A 19,248-nucleotide genomic window follows, 5' to 3' on the forward strand; every position below is an offset into this window, starting at 1 on the left:
TAGAATTCTCCATTTGTGACTCAACTTCACCAGTATTCTCTTAATGCAGCTTTTAATTTGCTTTTAAAATTTTTGTTAACACTTAAGTTGACCCAGTGAAAAAGGTAGCAAGCCTGATCTTCTGTCTATTTCTTCTACTTCAATGACATTAAAAACTTTTATAAGGTTGGGAACCAGAGGAGATGCCTGCCCCTTCTGTCCCTCCCCATTCCCCCCTTCCTCCCTGCCTTCAGGTTGATAACCTTCTAGAGCTCCCCCTTCTAGAGCTGTCTTTGCCAAGCACACCAGTGACATATTGATGGCTCAATTTGGGATACTTGGCCTTGGCTTCTCAACACTATTTATACTTGCAGTTTCTCTTCTTGGTTGTTTTATGGTTTTTCCCCTACTCAGAGGCTGCCCCCCCTCCCCATGGCTCCTGACCTCCTGCTCTCTAAGCTTGGACAGAACAGAGCCTGTCCTCGGAGCTCTTCTCTCCTCCTTGGAGTGACAGCTATTGCCCTTCCCAAATGACATCTCCAGTCCCTACCTTGATGCCTGTTCCACAGCCTCCAGGGTCTGATGGGCATCCTCTTTGAGTGTTTTGGCATTAAATGTAATGAAATATAAACTTTCTTCTCTTCTTCTCCATCAGTTTCCCTCCCTGTCTTTCTATTCTTCCCTCAGTGGTGTTCTGTCAGATCTGCAGGCCCTGAACCATGGACTTGTTAAAATTTTCTTTTTCTTTGGGCTTCTGGGTGGCTCAGTTGGTTAAGCATCCAACTTTGGCTGCAGATGTGATCTCACCATTTGTGAGTTTGAGCCCTGCACGAGGCTCTCTGTTGTTGGTGCAGAGCCTGCTTCTCTTTCTTACCAAATGAGGTTGAAAACCTTTCACATCTCCCCGGCCATATATGTTACCCTATACCCTATGATCAAATTTCAACATCCTGGCCATGAACAACTGGTCCAGCCATCTTCTTGTCCAATACTGTCTGGATGCCATTTTTTTAAAGTTTATTTATTTATTTTGAGAGAAAGAGAGAGCGAGCGCGTGCATGAACATGAGTGGGGGAGGGGTAAAGAGAGAGGGAGAGAGAAAGAATCCCAAGCAGAGTCTGCAATTTCAGCACTGAGCCCAACACAAGGCTCAAACTCATGAACCATGAGATCATGACCTGAGCCAAAACCAAGAGTCAGATGCTTAACCAACTGAGCCATCCAGGCACCTCCTGATGCCATTTCTTTACCCAAAGTCATTGCTTGAGCCAATCTGACTTTTCATTGTCCTCTGAACCTGCCACATGCTTTTCCACCTTCTCATCCTTTTATTGCCTCTGAACTTATACCACCTGTCCTCTAAAGCCTAGATCGACACCTGTCCTCTAAAGCCTAGATCGACACCTGTCCTCTAAAGCCTAGATCGATACATCTTTGCTGGTCCCACACCTTTAAATATTTCTCTTTTGTCAGAGTTCTTTTCTAGCAGTTTTGGTCCATGAGATTAATTTCAAGCACCTTGTAGATATCTTTTTATAATCTCCCCAACTAAGTTTGAAGACCTTTATTTACATAGCCTGTCTTCTATTGTTTTAATACCTTTTTACTTCTCCTAGTAAATGGACTTGCCTGTTTAAATTGCCATCCCTTTCTTGTTTTCTGTCTCTCCTTATCTTTCTCTGTCTCTGTCATGCACATACGTTTAATGATCTCTGCTTTGTAGACAACTTTGTTATCTCATAATTTAGGCAATAACAGTTAATTTAAGTATTTTAAAGTTTATTTTTCTTCCTACCTGATAGTAGGAACAATTGTCCCACTAGAGAACTTAGAAAATGCAAAAAATTGTGAAAAAAGTCATCCTTACCCTTCTACAAGATTTGTTTTAAATATTTGCTTGTACGTGAAACACATGCACCTGTAATTGTTATTACCCATTATCTATAATTTTGCGTCCCTTTTTAATATTGTGTCATGAGCATCTTTTCATTGAACACACTTTTGGTTCTTTCTAAATCCCTGTTGGTGGCGGTATAAGATGGGCTTGCTATGACTGCTCTCAAGGCAGTCCTCCGGAACAGGGTGTCCTGAGGAATTTCACTGTGAACACACATGGAATGGTGTGCAGTTTCCCTTTTCACAACTACTTCATTCTAGCAATGGGTGGTCCTTCTCACTCCGGTGAAAGTGTCTCTATCTAGAGATCAAGAACTATTAGGTGTATTATTGGTCCTAATTAGGGATAGATATTTCACAAGTTTATCATCAAATGTAGTTTTTAAACATCTTTTTCTTTCTTGCTATGTATGTATGCTGCCACCAGATGGGGGCAGAGTGAGGTAGTGAGAGTGGGAAAGAGTGCTGTTTGGAAGCAATATGGTGGAATCTAGTTGGGTAAAGAGATTGTTTTGGTGAAAATTTCTTATTAAATAAGAGGAATCAAATATAATACAAACGTAACTACCTAGAGTAAAGGAAAAAAGATTCTCCTACTCAGGCGCCATGTCTGTGTTGATCAACCTGGTTGTATGGCCCCATTCGGTAGTAATTATGGTCCGAGGACCTCAGAGGGGCCTCCAGAACTGGAATCTAAGCTTTGCTACTTAACAACTGTGGCATCTCCTGCTACTTAACTGCTTGAGCCTCAGTTTTCCTCATAAATCAAATTGTTTCTATTTCAGGGTGTGGCAAGAGTGAAATAAAATAATACTTGTGAAGCATGGTGCATGGAGTAAATTCTTGATGTATGTTAGTTATTATTGTACTAATGGATTCTGTAGTCAACTACCTTCTCTTCTCACCTCAAACTCCTAAATCCTCCTCAGTCTGAGCTTTTATAACTGAATCAAATGGACCATTGGTCCATTATAATTTTGCGGCAAGCAACGGTCTTCAACTCTATACAAAAAAATATTATGTTTCCATTTTTTTGGTCTGTTATACAACAGAAGATTTGAAATATGAGCCCCCCATTGGGGGAGTGGGGGGAAACAATAAAATCTCTGGACTTCAGGTATTGATTTGCTATCAAACTGGTTCTCACATGGGTAACTCTATGTAGTGAACTTTAACAGGAATTTATTCATTAATGGTGGTTAGTGATTTCTCCATAGCAGCCTAGAGAAAGACAGGTAGTGAATAAATTAAAAGTTCCTTGTATAGAGCCTGTTAGGAGACAAAGTGATATAGAGAAAACTTAGGGATAAGTCAAAACTAGGTTTACATCTAACCATGTTGTCAGATATCCTTGCAGTCAACCAATTAGCTGTTTTAGACTGTAATTTCTTCTGTCATAACATAACAACAATACTACCTAATTCACGTGCTCTTTATTACTCCTTTAGCCTTCCCCATGACTGATATGCTTTTCCTCAGATTTATTTTTGATCATGAAGAGGGTGATTATATAATTTGTAGTTCAAACTGGGACACTTTTGAGAATGAAAGGATGTGCTAAAAATATATAATTGAAATTTTATAATTTTAGCTTGTTTATTTATGGATTCCAACATTAATTTTATTATATTGATTTATACAATGGTCTATTCAAAACTTATTTTCAACAATAATATTCTTTCAAAAAGTAAAATAACAGATTTTTGTGCATATTAAAGCAAAAATTTTTAAAAAAGCTCTACACATTGATGATCTGAACATTAAAAAATATAAGCAGAATAATGTTCCATGTTATATATTCATGTACTGTGTTCAGTTTCTTAGCTTTGTCTGTTTCTAATGCGTGTACACTTGCATTTTCTAAAGAATATATGTTTTTCAATATGTTTTGTTTCTATTTTTGAAGTTTCATCTTATGGTTAATAAATGTGGTTCATGGATACCATTAATTGTCTTGTTTAATACATGTTATTTGCTGATACTGTAATTACTCAATTTTCAGTTGAGAAAATACTCTGTCCATACTTGCTGAAGGACTGGTAAGAACAGACGAAATTCCATCAAAAGGGGGTTATTCTAAATTGTAATTTTTCATATTAAAATGTGTAACTATTTCCACCCAAACATTTGGCACTTTGACTCTAGTTAGATAACCTTTCTTCAGCAAGAATTTTTACAAGGAAAAACTCATTAAATAAGTTCTCTCTCTATAATTTTTTTGAAGTTTTGTTAAATTTAGATGTTAAAAAACAGAGAGCTTCCAGATTTCATTCCACTGTAGTTCAGAAAATAGATGTATTAAGCTAAAAGTAACCCCATCAAAAAATTCTTCCTATTGCTTTAGATATTGACAAGCATAGTTATTTAATCTCTAGTCTTTAATTTTGAACACTGTCTGAATTCTCATTTCTGCATTTGTTCACTTCCCCCCAAAACTTTGTCAGGATAAATGTTAATGACTTCTTGTTTAGAGCTTTGTTTTCAAAAATGGCAATTCCCCGGAAGCTGAACTTTTTTCATATATCATCCATTGAGTAGTTTCCTTAAAGATATATGATTTCCAACAAAATGCATCCAAAATTTTGATAACTCATTTAGAAGATGTTTAATACCATTGTAAGATATAGTTGACCCTTGAGCGACACAGGTTTGAACTGCACTGGTCCACTTCCATGAAGATTTTTTTGGTAAGTACAGTATCTACCGTAAATGTAGTTTTTCTTCTTTATGATTTTCTTAATAACATTTTCTTTTCTCTAGCTTACTTGATTGCAAGAAGACAGTATATAACACATATAACATACAAAATATGTGTTAATCAGCTGTTTATGTTATCCATAAGACTTCTATTCAACAGTAGGCTCTTAGTAGTTAAGTTTTTGGTGACTCAAAAATTATGTGCAGATTTTCAACTGTGTGTGACCGTCGGCACACCTAACCTGTGTGCTGTTTGAAGGTCAGCTGTGCAAAGAAGTTCTTTCAATGTTCAAATACTTTTCAAGTTCAAATTATGATTCATTAAAAAAAGAGAAGTGTATTTAAAAAGTCAGCATATTTTTGTCACAAAATATCTGGAGATTAGTTGCTTTAACTGTGTTTAAAGAAAAAATATTTGTATATTTTGGCATTCATGGCTTCTATTCCTATCAGCAGAATACTCTTGCTTATCTGGCTACGGTTAAGATTTGTGTGCACCACACAGGCAATTCCAAGCACATTCTGCCCTGTAGATTTCTTGGTTTAATAAGAATAACATTTTTACCATGGAATTATGCTTCACAGAAATGACATTCATATTGTCACTGTAAAAAAGCAAATCACGCACACCATGGAAAAGACTATCATACATAAAACTTTGCCTTCCATGTTGAATTTTTAAAGTAAATTTAGAACAGCGTTTACAACAGTCCTGAATGCTTTATCTTCAACTGAGTCAGTTTCCAAAACTTTCACTTTGGTTCCACGAATTAGAATGTCCCAAAAAATTGGACATTATTGGAATCAACTTCATTGATTTTCCATTTGAAGAATCCAATGACACTGATATAAAACTGGCTCCGTATTGTTGTTTTCAACATTCTTCTGTCAATAAAGCCAAGACATTAGCAGCAATCACTTTGCTATTTTTCAAATGCAAAGGAAATCTGGTATTGGAAAGAAGTGAAATAAAAAGGCACTATCATTTGATTTGAATAAAAAGTTATCCTTCACAGAGGGATATACTCCAGTACCTTCAAATGCACTTATTAAATAATTATTTTGAGACAAAGTCTTTAAAATAAATATAGCTAACTTTTAAAGTAGATGCTGACATATGGGAGATTTGAGTCTTGTAATTGTTTTGTGGTCTGTTATTCCTATGGCCTCCAGTGTGGGTGGTCAATACTGGAAAATATTTTGCGCAAGTTACACGTTCATCATAAACTTGATTAAGAAATGGAAGTTTGGTTTAATAGATTAAACATGTACCTTTTTATTGAGCTCATTAACTGCAGGGAGGGCTTCATACAAAATACTAAAAGAAAATCAAATAACAATACACACTGCTGCCGATTTATGTCAAAAAGCAAACTAACAAAACTACCTTAGAAGAGCAATCAGACAATGGTCTACGCTCCAATAGCAGAACCGCTCAGGTTCTATTTCCTCCATTTCTCTTGTGTTCACTTAGGTTATAATTTCCCACGTTGCCCATTGACCCTACCGTCTGGTAGCCTGCTAGGGTCCTGCAATTCACAGGCTACTGAGCAGGCTTCAGCATAACTGACTGGCACACCCAATGGTGGGCAGAGGGAGCAGCACACAGTCCTTCTCATACCACCGTCCATCTCCAATCCATGCTGTCTGGGCAAGCCTCATTGCACTACCAAGCGTCCTTGACCGAGAGGTGTTAATCATATTGTGTCTGGCTGGGGTTAGGAGAGGAGAGATGGGTTATCACTGGTTGTCTTTCAGAGTTAACCACATGGTCAAGTGAGTATCCTTTTCGCTGCCTGCTTGTCTCTCACACACTGCTGGACAAGACCCTGGAAGAAGCCACAAGTTCAAAGGGGAGTTCTACTTTTAACTCTTGTTCGGATTCAACACTCAGAACTCATCCTAGCTTATTGCAGTGCAACCAAAAACATCAAGGACAAATGCTAAACATGACAGGGCTTGGGGACAACAGGAGTTAACCAGAGCTGTGTCAGACAACCAGGGCACGTAGTCAAAATAGACACAAGTGATTTATCCAGGCCACTTTCCTGCTCCCCTCTGGCTCCTATTATCCCACTTCTCCACTTCTCTTAAATGCCTTTTCATTTTAGGAATAGTGACTTGGTTCCCTCTCTTTTTTCCTTAGCTTTATATGCGCAATAAAACCCAGCTTCTTCCCAGCTTAATGATTTAGAGCTTTGCTTTACAGGTTTTATGGTAGCTCTAACTCAGCCTTTAAAGATTTTTTTTTTTTACTCAAAAGGAAAGTTAAGTCATGTGATTGAAAAATCACTCTAAAAATAGAAACGCACCTGAATTTTCACATGTTTACTACAGGTACCTTTATATGTTCCTCCAAGCCAGAAGAGTTAGTGGTTGAAATGAAAATGGAAGGAGTAAGAGAGATGTTAAGTTTCCCTATGCCTGAAAATTATATTTTGGATTTGGCTGTCCCTCAGAGAAAGCTCATTTCACTATACTTTATTATTTATTTTTTTAGTTAGTTAAATTTTTTATTTTTTTTAATTTTTTTATTTTTTAAAATTGATACCCAAATTAGTTAGCATATAGTGAAACAATGATTTCAGGAGTAGATTCCTTAGTGCCCCTGACCCATTTAGCCCATCCCCCCTCCCACAACCCCTCCAGCAACCCTCAGTTTGTTCTCCATATTTAGGAGACTCTTCTGTTTTGTCCCTCTCCCTGTTTTTATATTATTTTTGTTTGCCTTCCCTTATGTTCATCTGTTTTGTCTCTTAAAGTCCTCATAGGAGTGAAGTCATATGATTTTTGTCTTTCTCTGACTGACTGATTTCACTTAGCATAATACCCTCTAGTTCCATCCACATAGTTGCAAATGGCAAGATTTCATTCTTTTTGATTGCCGAGTAATACTACATTGTATATGTATCCCACATCTTCTTTATCCATTCATCCATCGATGGACATTTGGGCTCTTTCCATACCTTGGCTATTGTTGATAGTGCTGCTATAAACATGGGGGTGCATGTGTCTCTTAGAAACAGCACACCTGTATCCCATGGATAAATGCCTAGTAGTGCAATTGCTGGGTTGTAGGGTAGTTCTATTTTTACTGTTTTGAGGAACCTCCAATACTGTTTTCCAGAGTGGCTGCAACAGCTTGCATTGCCACCAACAATGCAAAAGAGATCCTCTTTCTCCACGTCTTCACCAGCATCTGTTGTTGCCTGAGTTGTTAATGTGAGCCATTCTGACAGGTGTGAGGTAGTATCTGATTGTGGTTTGATTTGTATTTCCCTGATGATGAGTGATGTTGAGCATTTTTTCATGTGTCGGTTGGCCATCTGGATGTCTTCTTTGGAGAAGTGTCTATTCATGTCTTTTGCCCATTTTTTAACTGGATTATTTGTTTTTTGGGTGTTGAGTTTGTAAGTTCTTTATAGATTTTGGATACTAACCCTTTATCTGATATGTGATTTGCAAATGCCTTCTCCTATTCTGTTGGTTGCCTTTTAGTTTTGCTGACTGTTTCCTTCACTGTGCAGAAGCTTTTTATTTTGATGAGGTCCCAGTAGTTCATTTTGCCTCTGGAGACGTGTTGAGTAAGAAGTTGCTGCAGCCACGATCAAAGAGGTTTTTTCCTGCTTTCTCCTTGAGGATTTTGATGGCTTCCTGTCTTACATTGAGGACTTTCATCCATGTTGTTTATTTTTGTGTACGATGTAAAAAAGTGGTCCACGTTCATTCTTCTGCATGTCGTTGTCCAATTTTCCCAGCACCACTTGCTGAAGAGACTGTCTTTATTCCACTGGATATTCTTTCCTGCTTTGTCAAAGATTAGTTGGCCATACATTTGTGGGTCCATTTCTGGGTTCTCTATTCTGTTCCATTGATCTGAGTGTCTGTTCTTGTGCCAGTACCATACTATCTTGATGATTACAGCTTTCTGGTATAGCTTGAAGTCTGGGATTGTGATGCTTCCTGCTTTGGTCTTCTTTTTCAAGATTGCTTTGGGTATTCAGGGTCTTTTCTGGTTCCGTGCAAACTTTAGGGTTATTTGTTCTAGCTCTGTGAAGAATGCTGGTGTTATTTTGATAGGGATTGCATTGAATATGTAGATTGCTTTGGGTAGTATCGACATTTTAACAATATTTGTTCTTCCTATCCAGGAGCATGGAATCTTTTTCCATTTTTTTGTGTCTTCTTCAATTTCTTTCATAAGCTTTCTATAGTTTTCATTGTATAGGTTTCTCACCCCTTTGGTTAGATTTATTTCCAGGTATTTTATGGTTTTTTGTGCAACTGTAAATGGGATCGATTCCTTGATTTCTCTTTCTGTTGCTTCATTGCTGGTGTACAGGAATGCAACCAATTTCTGTGCGTTGATTTTATATCCTACAAATTTGCTGAATTCATGAATCAATTCTAGCAGTTTTTTGGTGGAATCTTTTGGGCTTTCCATATAGAATATCATGTCATCTGTGAAGAGTGAAAGTTTGACCTCCTCCTGGCCGATTTGGATGCCTTTTATTTCCTTGTGTTGTCTGATTGCAGACTAAGACTTCCAATACTATGTTGAGTAACAGTGGCGAGAGTGGACATCCCTGTCTTGTTCCTGACCTTAGGGGGAAAGCTCTCAGTTTTTCCCCATTGAGGATGATATTAGCATTGGGTTGTTCATATATGGCCTTTATGATCTTGAGGTATGCTCTTTCTATCCCTACTTTCTTGAGGGTTTTTATCAAGAAAGGATGCTGTATTTTGTCAAATGCTTTCTCTGCATCTATTGAGAGGATCATGTGGTTCTTGTCCTTTCTTTTATTGATGTGATGAGTCATGTTAATTGTTTTGCAGATATTGAACCAGCCCTGCATCCCAGGTATAAATCCCACTTGGTCGTGGTGAATAATTTTTTTTAATGTATTGTTGGATCCGGTTGGCTAATATCTTGTTGAAGATTTTTGCATCCATTTTCATCAAGGAAATTGGTCTATAGTTCTCCTTTTTAGTGGGGTCTCTGGTTTTGGAATCAAGGTAATGCTGGCTTCATAGAGTTTGGAAGTTTTCCTTCCATTTCTATTTTTTGGAACAGTTTCAAGAGAATAGGTTAAAGTTAACTCTTCCTGAAATGTTTGGTAGAATTCCCCTGGAAAGCCATCTGGCCCTGGACTCTTGTTTTTTGGCAAAATTTTTATTACTAATTCGATTTCCTTACTGGTTATGGGTCTATTCAAATTTTCTATTTCTTCCTGTTTCAGTTTTGGTAGTGTATATGTTTCTAGGAATTTGTGCATTTCTTCCAGATTGCCCATTTTGTTGGCATATAATTGCTCATCATATTCTCTTATTATTGTTTTTATTTCTGTTGTGTTGGTTGTGATCTCTCCTCTTTCATTCTTGATTTTATTTATTTGGGTCCTTTCCTTTTTCTTCTTGATCAAACTGGCTAGTGGTTTATCAATGTTGTTAATTCTTTCAAAGAACCAGCTTCTGGTTTCATTGATCTGTTCTACTTTTTTTTTTTTGGTTTCAATAGCATTCATTTGTGCTCTAATCTTTATTATTTCCTGTCTTCTGCTGGTTTTGGGTTTTATTTGCTGTTCTTTTCCCAGCTCCTTAAGGCGAAAGGTTAGGTTGTGTATCTGAGATCTTTCTTCCTTCTTTAGGAAGGCCTGGATTGCTATACACTTTCCTCTTATGACTGCCTTTGCTGCGTCCCAGAGGTTTTGGATTGTGGTGTTATCATTTTCATTGACTTCCATATACTTTTTAATTTCGTCTTTAACTGCTTGGTTAGCCCATTCATTCTTTAGTAGGATGTTCTTCAGTCTCCAAGTATTTGTTACCTTTCCAAATTTTTTCTTGTGGTTGATTTCAAGTTTCACGGCATTATGGTCTGAAAATATGCACGGTATGATCTTGATCTTTTTGTGCTTACTTATGGCTGATTTGTGTCCCAGTATATGGTCTATTCTGGAGAATGTTCCGTGTGCACTGGAGAAAAATGTATATTCTGCTGCTTTAGGATGAAATGTTCTGAATATATCTGTTAAGTCCATCTGGTCCAGTGTGTCATTTAAAGCCATTGTTTTCTTGTTGATTTTTTGATTAGATGATCTGTCCATTGCTGTGAGTGGGGTGTTGAAGTCTCCTACTATTATGGTATTACTATCAATGAGTTGCTTTATGTTTGTGATTAATTGATTTATATATTTGGGTGCTCTCACATTTGGTGCATAAATGTTTACAATTGTTATGTCTTCTTGGTATAGACCCCTTGATTATGATATAATGCCCTTATGCATCTCTTGATACAGTCTTTATTTTAAAGTCTAGATTGTCTGATATAAGTATGGCCACTCCGGCTTTCTTTTGGTGACCATTAGCATGAAATATCGTTCTCCATCCCCCTATTTTCAATGTGAAGGTGTCTTTAGGTCTAAAGTGGGTCTCTTGTAAACAGCATATAGACGGATCTTGTTTTCTTATCCATTCTGTTACCCTTTGTCTTTTTATTGGAGCATTGAGTCCATTGACATTTAGAGTGAAAACTGAAAGGTATGAATTTATTGCCATTATGATGCTTGTAGAGTTGGAGTTCCTGGTGATGTTCTCTGGTCCTTTCTAATCTTTTGTTGCTTTTGGTATTTATTTATTTATTTATTTATTTATTTATTTATATATTTTCATCTTTTCTCCCCTCAGAGAGTCCTCCTTAAAATTTCTTGCAGGGTTGGTTTAATGGTCACAAACTCCTTTAATTTTTGTTTGTCTGGGAAACTTTTTATCTCTCCTTCTATTTTGAATGACAGCCTTGCTGGATAAAGAATTCTTGGCTGCATATTTTTCTGATTCAGCACACTGAATATATCCCACCACTCCCTTCTGGCCTGCCAAGTTTCTGTGGATAGGTCTGTTGCAAACCTGATATGTCTTCCCTTGTATGTTAGGGACTTTTTTTCTCTTGCTGCCTTCATGATTCTCTCCTTGCCTGAGTATTTTGTGAATTTGACTATGATATGCCTTCTTGATGATCAGTTTTTGTTGAATCTAATGGGGGTCCTCTGTGCTTCCTGGATTTTGATGTCTGTGTCTTTCTGCAGGTTAGGAAAGTTTTCCGCTATGATTTGCTCACATAACCCTTCTACCCTATTTCTCTCTCTTCCTCTTCTGGGACCCCTATGATTCTGATGTTCCTTTTTAATGAGTCACTGATTTCTCTAATTCTTAAATCGTGCTCTTTTGCCTTAATGTCCTTCTTTTTTTCCCTGCTTTGTTATTCTCTGTAAGTTTGTCCTCTATATTGCTGATTCTCTGTTCTGCCTCATCCGTCCTTGCCGCTGCTGCATCCATCCATGATTGCAGCTCAGTTATAGCAATTTTAATTTCATTCTTGCTATTTTTTACTTCTTTTATCTCTGAAGAAAAGGATTCTAATCTATTTTCAACTCCAGCTAGTAATCTTATTATCGTGATTCTAAATTCTGGATCAGACCTCTTGCTTGTATCTGTGTTGGTTAAATCCCTGGCTGTCACTTCTTTGTGCTCTTTCTTTTGGGGTGAATTCCTTCGTTTTGTAATTTTGAAGGGAGAAACGGAATTAGTGAGGTAGAAAAATTGAAATTAAAAAAATATTAAAATTAAAAAATATTAAAATTAAAAATTAAACACACACACACAAATCGAATAGATGATGCTAGATTCTAGGTGTGTTTTGGTCTGGGTGTTAAAAGTGGTTTGACAGATTAGAGAAAAAAAAAGGGCGGGGAGAGAAAAAAAAAGGGAAATCGTTTGAGAATTTGAAAAAATGAATACACTGAAGTAGACTAAAATGAGATGATGGGGGTAAAATATAATTTGAAAAAAATATACATAAAAGTAAAGTATATAGTAGAAAAAAATTAAAGAAAAATATTTTTAATAAAAATTAAAAATAAATATGAATTTTTTTGTTTTCTGTATTTAAGAAAAAAGAAATGAAAAAGGGAAAAAATATTTAAAAAAGAAAAAAGAAAGAAATCGTTTGAAAATTTGAAAAAGTGAATATACTGTAGTAGACTAAAATAAAATAATGGAAGTAAAATAGAATTTGAAAAAATTTACATAAAAGCAAAAAATATAGTCATAAAAATTAAATAAAAATATTTGTAATATAAATTGAAAATAAAAATGAAGTTTTTCTCTTTCTGCATTCAAGATAAAGAAACAAAAAAGAGGAAAAAAGAAAAAGAAGGAAAAAAAGGAAATTGTTTGAAAATTTGAAAAGGTGAGTACCCTGAAGTAGACTAAAATAAAATGATGGAAGTAAAGTAGAATTTAAAAAAATTTACACAAAAGTAAAAAATAGAGTAATAAAAATTAAAGAAATATTTTTTAATAAAAATTGAAAATAAAAATGAATTTTTTCTCTTTCTGTGTTCAAGTAAAATAAAAGAAGTGTAAAAGAGAAAGCGAAAAAGAGAAAAAAAAGAAAGTTGAATAGATGAACCCGCTACCAGATTGAAGTAGGACTGCAATTGCTTCGTTTTCCCCTAGAGGTCAGTCTATGTAGCTCTTTATAGTCCATAAACTAAGCCGGCGGTGAGACTTGTGTTCTTGAAGAGCGAAGTTGGCCCAGTTGGGCGGGGCTCAGTGTAACGGCTCTGCTCTCCACTAGATGGCGCTGCTAGCCTACCGGGGTGGATTGTTGCGGTGGTCGTAGGTGCATATGCGCATGCCAGGGAGCGGTGAAAATGCGCCACCCAGCTACCCGGTCTGTTCTCCCCGATCAGCAACCGCGCACCTGTCCTCTGTCTTCAGTTTTCGTCCACGCCCCGCTTTTCCACTCTCTGTGACCAGGCCCCAGGCAGCACGTCTCTCCCGAGTTTTGTCTCAGATGCGGCTGTTTTCCCCGGCCCCTTACTTCCGAAGGACTGCGGCCTTGACCCGCTCCGCCCCTCTGCGGGAGGGTCTCACCGAGCAATGGCCGAATGAGCAATGGCCGAATATTGGCTGCACCCAGGTACTCCCGCTGGACCCTGCTGCTGTTGGTGCCCCCAGACTGCGGCCAGGTGCCAGCCCGTCCCAGAAAAAGTTCGCGAGACAGTGTAGCAGCAGCTTTTCAGGGATTATGGAAAATCACCACACACTTCTGGCACCAGGCTTCACCCTTAAATGACCTTGTTCCAGCACCAGCGAATGTGGCCATTTTCGGGGGTCTGCTGGGACCAGGTGGCTTCAACCGTCTCCACCAAACGTCCTTCCAGCAGTGGAACCGCTTTTCCCCGTGTGACCCGAGAACCTCCCAGACCCGACTCTGCTCCTGGGGATTCGCCCTTCTCACCAGAGCACCGCCAGGTAGGGAGCTGCGGAGTTGCAGCCATTGCGCTCCCCTTGTTTACAGTCTTAATGGAATTTAAACCCTCTCCTTTCCCTTTCTCCCTTCTTAGTTTAGTCCCTGCGGCCGTTTCCAATTTTCCACTTTCTCTCCAGCTGCTTTTGGGGAGGGGTGCTTTTCCCGTATTCTCCCCCCCTCCCCAGTCTCCATCCTCTCTCCCCCTGCAAAAGTGGCTCCCTGTCCACTGCCGGCTTCTCTCCCCAAGTTCACCTCTGTGCGCCGCGTACCTGCTGAATTCTGTGGTTCCGGTTGTGCAGATGGTTGTGTTAATCCTCCGATCAGTTTTCTAGGTGTGTAGGATGGTTTAGTGTTGGTCTGGCTGTACTTCAGGGACACGAGACACACAAAAAATTTCTATGCTGTTCTGCCATCTTGGCTCCTCTCAAGAGACTCTTAAATACCTCACTATACTTTATTAATTTGCTTTTATGTTGCTTTGTAAATGTTGCATATATTTCAGTGTATTTTTTCTGCAACTAGACTGTAGACTCTTTGAGAGCTTTTTATCACGTCAGTACTACATATCGATTTTGTATAGTTCCTATATTTATATAATCCCTATATTTACAGACTGAATTCTCCTCCTCTTTGAGTCAGTGAGCAGAGAAATGAGGCAAACGTTTAACTCTCGAGCATGAGGAATATGCCCCACAGGAAGCAATGCTTTTTCAATAAGATACATGAGATTGATTAAGCTTATTTCCCACAGTGACTCAACTTCTTTTATTGAACTACTACTTAGAAGTGTCGAGTCCGCAATCTTAACTTTGTAGTGTAATGACTTTTCAGAAATGTACACAGCCATGTAATCACTAAGGTCAAGATGTAGATCACTTCCAGCACCCAGAAGCCCACATCTTCTGCCTTCCGGTCAATACGCCTCCTAAAATCAACACCATTCTGATTTCTTCCATCATACATTCCCTTGGTCCGCCTGTGAACTTTTTTTTTTTTTTCTTCCCCCCCCCCCCCCTGTGAACTTTAAATAAAGGGAATCATGGGGTAGCTATTCCTTGGTGTATGGCTTCTTACTTTTTAAAATCAAGTTTCTAACCGAATTATGGAACATGCCGTAAAGTGCTCATTGAATTTTTACTTAGTGAATCCATGGCACATGCAGTAAAGTGCTCATTGAATTTTTACTTAGTGAATCCATGTAAGTGACCCATACAAAAATCAAGAACAACATTACTAGTGCTCCAGTTTCTCCCATCAGGCCCCTCCCCGGGCAATTCTTCAATTGTGGAGGCTTCAAAAGTGGAGGCTAACCACTTTTCCTGACTTCTAAGACCATAGATTAGTTTTGCCGGTTTGTCGACTTTATATAAAAGGAACCAGAGTATTTACACCTCTGTGTTTGTCTTCTGTCGCCTAAAGCTGTATTTGGTAGATTCATCTATGTGAAGGCATATAGTTGTAGTTTATTCTTTTATATTTCTGCTTAGTATTCCATCGTATGAATATACCGTCATTTAAAAAAAAAAGCAATTCTGGGCACGCATTTGGGTTTTTCCTAGTTTGGTGCTATTATGCATGGTGTTACTACAAATAGACTTGCTCATGTCTTTTTGTGAACTACATGTGCATTTCTGTTGGATATAGACATAGTAGTGGAGTTGCAAATGCTCATGTTTGGAAACTATTATCAGTTTTCCAAAATAATTATTAATTTACATTTAAATGGGCCTTATATGGGGGCGCCTGGGTGGCGCAGTCGGTTAAGCGTCCGACTTCAGCCAGGTCACGATCTCGCGGTCCGTGAGTTCGAGCCCTGCGTCAGGCTCTGGGCTGATGGCTCGGAGCCTGGAGCCTGCTTCCGATTCTGTGTCTCCCTCTCTCTCTGCCCCTGCCCCGTTCATGCTCTGTCTCTCTCTGTCCCAAAAATAAATAAAAAACGTTGAAAAAAAAATTAAAAAAAAAAATAAATGGGCCTTATATGGAAGTCTCAATCATTCTGTATCCTGCATACAGTGGTGTGCAGACAAAGCAGCTCTTTGGGGGGGGGGGGGGGGGAGAAAAACAGCTGTGATTTGTAGTGTTTGCCAATTTTGTGATGTAAATGCTCGTACCATGGTGGATTTCAAGCTATCAACATGATGTCACTAAATGCAAAGTTGGGAGCAGATGTGGATGTCCAGCTCTCACAGATTCCTGGTTCTTTGCCTTTTGATGTTAACCATTCTTTTGAATGGGCTGCATTCTGATTTAAGATTTCCTTCCCTGGATGATTAAGAAGCTGGATGTCTTTCTCAGATTTATTGACTATTTGGATTTCTTCTTTTTGAAGTATTTGTTTAAACCTTTCACTCATTTTATGTTAGAGTTCTTTTTTCTTATTAATTTTATTTTTTATTTATTTATTTTTTTTTTTTAATTTTTTTTTAACGTTTATTTATTTTTGAGACAGAGAGAGACAGAGCATGAACAGGGGAGGGGCAGAGAAAGAGGGAGACACAGAATCGGAAGCAGGCTCCAGGCTCTGAGCCATCAGCCCAGAGCCCGACGCGGGGCTCAAACTCACAGACCACGAGATCGTGACCCGAGCTGAAGTCAGACGCTTAACCGACTGCGCCACCCAGGCGCCCCTAATTTTATTTTTTAAATGTTTATTCATTTTTGAGAGACAGAGCATGAGCAGGGGAGGGGCAGAGAGAGAGGGAGACACAGAATCCGAAGCAGCCTCCAGGCTCCGAGCTGTCAGCACAGAGCCCGACGCGGGGCTTGAACTCAGGAACCGTGAGATCATGACTTGAGCTGTCAGCACAGAGCCCGACCCAGGGCTTGAATTCACGAACCATGAGATCATGACCTGAGAAGTCAGACGCTCAACCCACTGAGCCACCCAGCCGCCCCTTTTCTTATTAATTTTTAGTTCTTTATATACTCTGGATAAAAGTCTTTCTCAGATATAGGTATTGCAAATACATTCTCATACTCTGTGGATCGCCTTCACCTATTTCATCCATTCTTAGTCATATCTTTTGAGAAACGGAGGTTTTTGCTTTGAATGCAGTTCAACTTATCAATTATTTCATCTATAGTTAGGCATTTATAGGTCTAGCTTGAGAAATCTTTACTTGCCAAAATTTATGGTGATATTTTCTTGTGTTTTCATGCCAATATTTGCTTTTTCTTTCACACTTGGATATTAGATCCACTTGAAATTTATTTTATGTGTGGTTTGAAGTAGAGGGCAAGACCCATTATTTTCCCCATGGTTATCCAACTTACGGAAGAGACTGTTCTTTTCCCACTACACTTCAGTGCCATTTTTGCCATAAATTAGTTCATTATTTATATGTCTTTCTCTAAATTACTTTGTTTCATCGATCTATTCATCTCTTTTTGTGCCAACATTTCTGTCTTCGTTACTACAAATCTTAACAGGTCTCTGATATTTGCTGGTGTGAGACTTGTTTTGTTCCTCTCTATTGACATATTGTTTTGGTTTGTTTTAGTGAACTATTTCTGTAAAAGTACTAGATAACAAACCACCCTAACATTTTGTGGTATTCAACAGATCACATTAGCTAGAACCTCCTATATAATGTTGCATACCATTGGTGATAGAATATATCTTTTTTCTTTACATTTTTAAATTATTTTATAAATAAAACCTTTAAAGTTTATTTATTTACTTTGAGAGAGAGAGAGAGACCACACACACAAGCAGAGGAGGGGCAGAGAGAGAGGGAGAGAGAGAATCCCAAGCAGGCTCTACGCTCTTAGTGCAGAGCCTGATGTGGGGCTCAATTTCCTGAGCCGTGAGATCATGACCTGAGCCAGTATCAGGAATCAGGCACTTAACCTACTGAGCCACCCAGGCAACCCTAGTTTTTATTATTATTTTATTAAGTTTAAAATTGTAATACCAGCAGAGTTAACATACAGGATTATGTTAGTTTCAGGGGTACAATAAAGTGATACAACAATCCTATACATCATTACTTACTGCTCCTCAGGATAAGTGTACTTTTAATCCCCTTCACCTATTTCACCCATGTCCCCACCCACCTCTCCTTTAATAGGCTTTATTTTAGACCAGAACCCTCAGTTAAAAGTTATGGTTTTTTTCAACACGAACATTTTTTTACTTGAAGCATACTTCAGCATACTCTAGGATGGTTCTCAAAGATACATATAAAACATTCCATTCAAGGGGAGCCTGGGTGGCTCAGTCAGTTAAGTGCCCAACTCCAGATTTTGGCCTGAGCCAAATGGCGCTGGGATCCAGCCTCATGTTGGGCTCCATGCTGAGTGTGGGACCTGCTTGGGATTCTCTCTCTCCCTCTCTCTCTCTCTCTGCCCCTCCCCTGCTTGCACGAGCTCTCTCTCTCTGTCAAAATAAATAAAAAAATTTTAAGAAGCCATTCCATCTAAGAAAAATAGAATATACGTTTTCTTCAAGTACACACACAAGAATCCCCTGATGAAGTGGCATAAAAAGAGACGTAATAAATACTACAAATTCAAGAAGACTGAAATCATGCCAAGCATATTTTCCAACCACAATGGTATAAAACTAAAGATCAACAATAAAAAAAGCTAGAAAAGCTACAATGTAAACATTAAATATTTAATCTGTAAATATTAAACAACACACTAGCAATTGGGCAAATAAGAAAATCAAAAGGCAAATCAAAATACATCTCAAAACGAAAGACAAAGAAAACACAGTATTCCAAAACCTATGGGATGCAGCAAAAGCCGATGTTAGGGTGAAATTTATGCTATAAAGCATGAATGTATTTATGTATTAAGGACAAAGTTGAAATAAACAACTTAACATTACACCACAAGGAACTAGAAAAAGAAGAAACTTAGCTAAAATTTAGTAGAGGAAGGAAATAAAGAATAATCTGAAATAAGTAAAATAGAGGGGCCCTTGGGAGGCTCAGTCAGTTAAGCGCCCGACTCTTGGTGTTGGCTCCAGTCATGATCTCACAGTACCTGAGTTTGAGCCCCACATCGGGCTGTGCAGTGGCGGCATGGAGCCTGCTTGGAATTCTCTCTCCCTCTCTCTCTGCCTCTCCCCCACTTGTGCTCTCTCTCTCTCTCTCTCTCTCTCTCTCAAAATAAATAAATAAATAAACTAAAAAAAAGAAATAAATAAAATCGAGATTAAAATAAACAATAACCTAACATTGAAAGTAATGACCAGTTTTTCCCAAAACAAAAACCAAACAAAATTGGCAATGCTTTAGCCAAGATGGTGAAGAAAAAAAAAAAAAAAACCTGCGATACAATTTTGCAGACCACTGGTAACAGCAAATATCTTTGCTCTGTTTTCAAGCTCAGAGGAAAGTCTCCCAATTTAG

Source organism: Panthera leo, chromosome C1, assembly GCF_018350215.1.
Source record: "Panthera leo isolate Ple1 chromosome C1, P.leo_Ple1_pat1.1, whole genome shotgun sequence".
NCBI classification, from domain to species: Eukaryota; Metazoa; Chordata; class Mammalia; order Carnivora; family Felidae; genus Panthera; species Panthera leo.